Source organism: Triticum aestivum, chromosome 7D (genome assembly GCF_018294505.1).
Source record: "Triticum aestivum cultivar Chinese Spring chromosome 7D, IWGSC CS RefSeq v2.1, whole genome shotgun sequence".
Lineage (NCBI taxonomy): Eukaryota > Viridiplantae > Streptophyta > Magnoliopsida > Poales > Poaceae > Triticum > Triticum aestivum.
The window spans coordinates 573,806,341-573,813,220 of record NC_057814.1 but is presented as its reverse complement, the minus strand read 5'-3'; the positions used below and the strand labels follow the sequence as shown (position 1 = coordinate 573,813,220).

The following is a 6,880-nucleotide window of genomic DNA, read 5'->3' as shown; positions in this document are numbered from 1 at the left end:
TGTTCTTTGCTTTTTGTTCCTGTTTAGTAATAAATAATTTATCTAGCCTCTGTTTAGATGTGGTTTTATGTTTTAATTAGTGTTTGTGCCAAGTAGAACCTTTGGGAAGACATGGGTGAAGTCTTTGCAATCTTGCTGTAAAAAACAGAAACTTTTGCGCTCACCGGATTAGATGCCATTTTGTACTGGAGAGTGATTTTAGGTTGATTATTTTTGCAGATGATTAATAGACAAATTCCTCACATCCACAAATTTATTTCAGAATTTTTGGAGTTCCATAAGTATTCGTTTGATACAGATTGCTACAGACTGTTCTGTTTTGACAGATTCTGTTTTTCGTGTGTTGTTTGCTTATTTTGATGAATCTATGAGTAGTATCGGGGGGTATGAACCATAGAGAAGTTGGAATACAGTAGGTTTAACACCAATATAAATAAAGAATGAGTTCATAACAGTACCTTAAAGTGGTGGTTTATTTTCTTATATTAACAGGGCTCATGAGATTTTCTGTTTAAGTTTTGTGTTGTGAAGTTTTCAAGTTTTGAGTAAAGATTTGATGGATTTTGAAATAAGGAGTGGCAAGAGCCTAAGCTTGGGCATGCCCAAGGCACCCCAAGGTAAAATTCAAGGACAACCAAAAGCCTAAGCTTGGGGATGCCCCGGAAGGCATCCCCTCTTTCGTCTTCGTCTATCGGTAACTTTACTTGAGGCTATATTTTTTATTCACCACATGATATGTGTTTTGCTTGGAGCGTCTTGTATGATTTGAGTCTTTGATTTTTAGTTTACCACAATCATTCTTGCCTTACACACCTTTTGGAGAGACATGCATGAATCGGAATTTATTAGAATACTCTATGTGCTTCACTTATATCTTTTGAGCTAGATAATTTTGCTCTAGTGCTTCACTTATATCTTTTTAGCATGCGGTGGTGGTTTTTATTTTATAGAAATTATTGATATCTCATGCTTCACTTATATCATTTTGAGAGTATTTTAGAATAGCATGGTAATTTTCTTTGGCTATAAAATTAGTCCTAATATGATGAGCATCCAAGATGGGTATAACAAAAACTATCACATAAAGTGCATTGAATACTATGAGAAGTTTGATTCATTATGATTGTTTTGAGATATGAAGATGGTGATATTATAGTCATGCTAGTTGAGTAGTTGTGAATTTGAGAGATACTTGTGTTAAAGTTTGTGATTCCCGTAGCATGCACGTATGGTGAACCGTTATGTGATGAAGTCGGAGCATGATTTATTTATTGATTGTCTTCCTTATGAGTGGCGGTCGAGGACGAGCGATGGTCTTTTCCTACCAATCTATCCCCCTAGGAGCATGCGCGTAGTACTTCATTTTGATAACTAATAGATTTTTGCAATAAGTATGTGAGTTCTTTACGACTAATGTTGAGTCCATGGATTATACGCACTCTCACCCTTCCACCATTGCTAGCCTCTCTAATACCGCGCACCTTTCGCCGGTATCATACACCCACCATATACCTTCCTCAAAACAGCCACCATACCTACCTATTATGGCATTTCCATAGCCATTCCGAGATATATTGCCATGCAACTTTCCACCTTTCTGTTTATTATGACACGCTCCATCATTGTCATATTGCTTTGCATGATCATGTAGTTGACATCTTATTTCTGGCAAAGCCACCGTTCATAATTTTTCACACATGTCACTCTTGAATCATTGCACATCCCGGTACACCACCGGAGGCATTCACATAGAGTCATATTTTGTTCTAAGTATTGAGTTGTAATTCTTGAGTTGTAAGTAAATAAAAGTGTGATGATCATCATTATTAGAGCATTGTTCCAGTGAGGAAAGGATGATGGAGACTATGATTCCCCCACAAGTCGGGATGAGACTCCAGACGAAAAAACAGGCCATAATAACAAAAAGAAAGAGAAAGGCCCAAATAAAAAAATGAGAGAAGAAGAGAGAAGGGACAATGCTAATATCCTTTTACCACACTTGTACTTCAAAGTAGCACCATGATCTTCATGATAGAGAGTCTCCTATGTTGTCACTTTTATACTAGTGAGAATTTTACATTATAGAACTTGGCTTGTATATTCCAATGACGGGCTTCCTCAAATTGCCCTAGGTCTTCGTGAGCAAGCAAGTTGGATGCACACCCACTTAGTTTCTTTTGTTGAGCTTTCATACACTTATAGCTCTAGTGCATCCGTTGCATGGCAATCCCTACTCACTCACATTGATATCTATTGATGGGCATCTCCATAGCCCGTTGATACGCCTACTTGATGTGAGACTATCTTCTCCTTTTTGTCTTCTCCACAACCACCATTCTATTACACCTATAGTGCTATGTCCACGGCTCACGCTCATGTATTGCGTGAAGATTGAAAAAGTTTGAGAACATTAAAAGTATGAAACAATTGCTTGGCTTGTCATCGGGATTCATGATTAAATACTTTGTGTGATGAAGATAGAGCATAGCCAGACTATATGATTTTGTAGGGATAACTTTCTTTGGCCATGTTATTTTCAGAAGACATGATTGCTTTATTAGTATGCTTGAAGTATTATTATTTTTATGTCAATATTAAACTTTTATTTTGAATTTTATGGACCTGAACATTCATGCCACAATAAAGAGAATTACATTGAAAATTATGTTAGGTAGCATTCCACATCAAAAATTCTATTTTTATCATTTACCTACTCGAGGACGAGCAGGAATTAAGCTTGGGGATGCTTCATACGTCTCCAACGTATCTATAATTTTTTATTGTTCCATGCTATTATATTATCTGTTTTGGATGTTTAATGGGCTTTAATATGCTCTTTTATATTATTTTTGGGACTAACCTATTAACCGAAGGCCCAGTGCTAGTTTTTGTTTTTTTGCCTATTTCAGTGTTTTGCAGAAAAGGAATACCAAACGGAATCCAAATGGAATGAAACCTTCGCGATGATCTTTCTTGGAACAAACGCAATCTAGAAGACTTGGAGTTGAAGTCTGGAACTCTGCGAGGCGGCCACGAGGCAGGAGGGCGCGCCCAGGGGGGTAGGCGTGCCCCCACCCTCATGGGCCCCATGGAGCTCCATCGACGTACTTCTTTCGTCTATATATACTTTTATACCCTAAAAACATTAGGGGGAGCCACAAAACCACTTTTCCACTGCCGCAAACCTTCTATACCCGTGAAATCCCATCTTGGGGCCTTTTCCGGTGATCTGCCGGAGGGGGAATCGATCACGGAGGGCTTCTACATCAACACCATAGCCTCTCCGATGAAGCGTGAGTAGTTTACCACAGACCTCCCGGTCCATATTTATTAGCTAGATGGTTTCTTCTCTCTCTTTGGTTCTCAATACAAAGTTCTCCTCGATGTTCTTGGAGATATATTCGATGTAATACTCTTTTGCGGTGTGTTTGCCGAGATCCGATGAATTGTGGATTTATGATCAAGATTATCTATGAATAATATTTGGTTCTTCTCTGAATTCTTATATGCATGATTTGATATCTTTGCAAGTCTCTTCGAATTATCGGTTTAGTTTGGCCTACTAGATTGATCTTTCTTGCAATGGGAGAAGTGCTTAGCTTTGGGTTCTATCTTGCGGTGTCCTTTCCCAGTGACAGTAGGGGCATCAAGGCACGTATTGTATTGTTGCCATCGAGGATAAAAAGACGGGGTTTATATCATATTGCTTGAGTTTATCCCTCTACATCATGTCATCTTGCCTAATGCGTTACTCTGTTCTTATGAACTTAATACTCTAGATGCATGCTGGATAGCGGTCGATGTGTGGAGTAATAGTAGTAGATGCAGAATCGTTTCGGTCTACTTGACACGGACGTGATGCCTATATTCATGATCATTGCCTAGATATTCTCATAACTATGCGCTTTTCTATCAATTGCTCGGCAGTAATTTGTTCACCCACCGTAATATATGCTGAGAGAAGCCACTAGTGAAACCTATGGCCCCCGGGTCTATTTTACATCATATTAGTTTCCCGTCAACTTGCCAACTTCTGTCGCCGTTTATTTTGCAATCTTTACTTTCCAATCTATACAACAAAAATACCAAAAATATTTACTTTACTATCTTTATTAGATCTCACTTTTGCGAGTGACCGTGAAGGGATTGACAACCCCTTTATTGCGTTGGTTGCAAGGTTCTTGATTGTTTGTGCAGGTACTAGGTGACTTGCGTGTAATCTCCTACTGGATTGATACCTTGGTTCTCAAAAACTGAGGGAAATACTTACGCTACTTTCCTACATCACCCTTTCCTCTTCAAGGGAAAACCAACGCATGCTCAAGAGGTAGCACTCACCCTCGTTGTCACTATTGCAGATAATAGCATCAACATCATGTTAAGACGTGTCAATGAGCTGTGGAGACAGAAATGATCTGGAAGGTTGCACCGCTAATCAATAAAATTAAATTAACAACAGATTGGAAGTGTATGCGATCCAGAAATACTCTAAGAACATGAGCCACCTTTTAGCATTTTCACCAGGCAGAGAACTTGCCTCAATGTCCTAGACAAGCTTGACATGCTTACTGAGGGGAACCGTAGCTTGGTCTCATAGTCTGCATCATATGCCACAACTCTTCAAAATTAACCATAGATATACACTGTTGTGCGCTTAAAAATATAATGTACATCCAAGGTTATAAATCAAGGAAGGATCACTAACAAACTCACAGACCCATGACAATTTAAAGAGAAACCACAATGTACTTACAACCTCTAAAGAGTTAGATTTGAATGCGGTAGTGCCACACACAAATCGAACTCGCAGAGGTCGAATATTTGCTTCGAATAAAGATGCGAGTTTCAGACAACATCATACACTAAATAGATTCATAATTACCTCCTTTTGACATTTGACTTATCGATATCTTTAATATCTCATTAGCTTGTTTCGCCTGTTAGAATACATGAGAGGCAAAAACACAAACACATGGTGAACTAAAAATTTATTTTTGGCTCAAAAATGTAAACAACAAATAGTGCGTTGTGGCTAATTGAAGAATGACAGCATATCTCTTAGGTTTAAACAAATTGGAGGATCTACACCCACTGATTTAAGATCAAAGGCAAACTTCAACATCATTCTTAATGACGTCTCCATTGCAAGCATTCATTATAGACATTTGTTGTGATGCAAACAAATATAGTCTAAATTCCACTTTTTTGCTAATAATAATGGAAATACACAAATGTAATGACCAGCGAGCATGTAAGAAAACCGGAAAAGAAATAGGTTCTACTTGGGTAAGGAGAATATCATCTATGAATCGTGCTTCCCCTAGTTATGTTACTAAAAAAATGAAGTACACAAGCATATAAGAAAGCATGAGAACTACATTCTAAACCAAGTAGGCACCCCAACTTGAAAAGATATTATGATGTTTTTACATTGAAAAACTTAAGACACCTGGTGAAGACTAATTAGACTTCTTGCAAGGAATAGCATCGGTGCAAATCAGTTCCTGCCTGTTTATCGACCTCCTTGACATAATCTAAACGTTCCCTGGAAAAAGACAAAAGATAAATGTTCTTAGGAACAAGCTAGCACATGATCTTGAAATACAAATCCTTGCAAAAGGAGGGCAAAGCAAAACGAAATGCAGAGACAGATCAATTCTGTTCCAAATAAGCACTTCCGTTATAGGCATAATCAGGGGAAAAGAGAACAAAGAAAGGAGAGGATAAGATGATGTACATGAATGGCCTCACTATCTAGGTCGGCGCTGTCCGGTCGACCGCTGCAGAACCATCTTATCACTAGCAATAATCAAACTACCAGATGCTTGCAAATGGAAAACTTCCCCCTACCACCCCTACTATTGTCAACTACAGCTGTCAGTGTTGTTCCATAGTGCGTCAGGCAAGCTGTGTATAAACTCCAATACAGAAATGGACTCCAAAGAAGGAATCCAGCATAAGAATACCCCTGATGCACACTAATAAAGCAAGGTAACATTAGTAAGCATGAACTGTAATACGGACTGAAGAAATAAGAGATAATATTAGATTGGACAATATATGGTTGTTAGGACTGGCTCTATACATAAATGACAGACACAAATCAGTAAGCATGAGTAGTAATATTGACAAAAGAAACCAGAGATAACATTACATTGTGCTATACATGATTGTTAGGACTGGATCTATAAACATATGACACTAATGAGAAAAGGCCCTAGCCTCTTCCTCTCAACCTTAGTGGCGTACTTAAACCCAAACCTTAGATAAGCGTCAGATATTACAATGATATTAATAAACTAAATGGCATTCAACCATTTTGTGCACACTTATCATTTGTTCACCTGAATTACTTCTATAGCTAATAAAGACAAGAAGTTATATTATTAAGAGCATGTGCATGACATATATTTGAATAACATGATATTATGGCCTGCTTCTACAAAAACGTATTGTGCATCGCGCGCACGCACAACGCAGCGCCAACACGGAGGTTGAGATTGTCCTTGGTGCCAGCAATGCCGGTGAATTGAACGGCGCCGAGCAAGTGCATTGCCTCCCGGCGGTCACCACCAGTGTTGCTCCCGCCTCCCGGCTCCCAGTGCAATACAACTGGATCTATTGACACAACAAAAACAGTAGAAAGATCAACCTAAGCACAAAGAAAAGAAAGGGAACATGATTAATAATTGTGCTAATTGTTCTTACAATTTCCAAGAAGGTGCATGCGTCGAGGTTGCTGATGTCCACATAGGCTTTGACAAGATTTTGGCTTGAACGGCGATGCGCAACGGTGATACCCTACAGAACAACCCTACTTTGCCCAACTTCCTAAATTTCCTGCACCTGCAAGCACATCCGAACAAATCCCCATGAGAAC

At 38.8% G+C, this 6,880-nt stretch overlaps 1 long non-coding RNA gene across 2 annotated transcripts; it reads right to left on the bottom strand.

Moving 5' to 3' along the window:
- Positions 1–4,519: 4,519 nt before the first annotated feature.
- LOC123167424 (uncharacterized) lies at positions 4,520–5,931 on the bottom strand. Of its 2 annotated transcripts, XR_006483923.1 has the most exons (3): positions 5,450–5,931; positions 4,883–4,937; positions 4,520–4,598 (listed from the first exon to the last, which is right to left on the bottom strand). It is a non-coding gene; the product is annotated as an uncharacterized lncRNA (long non-coding RNA). The 2 variants fall into 2 exon arrangements; XR_006483924.1 differs by lacking the exon at positions 5,450–5,931 and having other exon boundaries at positions 4,883–5,014.
- Between the last annotated feature and the right edge of the window lie 949 nt (positions 5,932–6,880).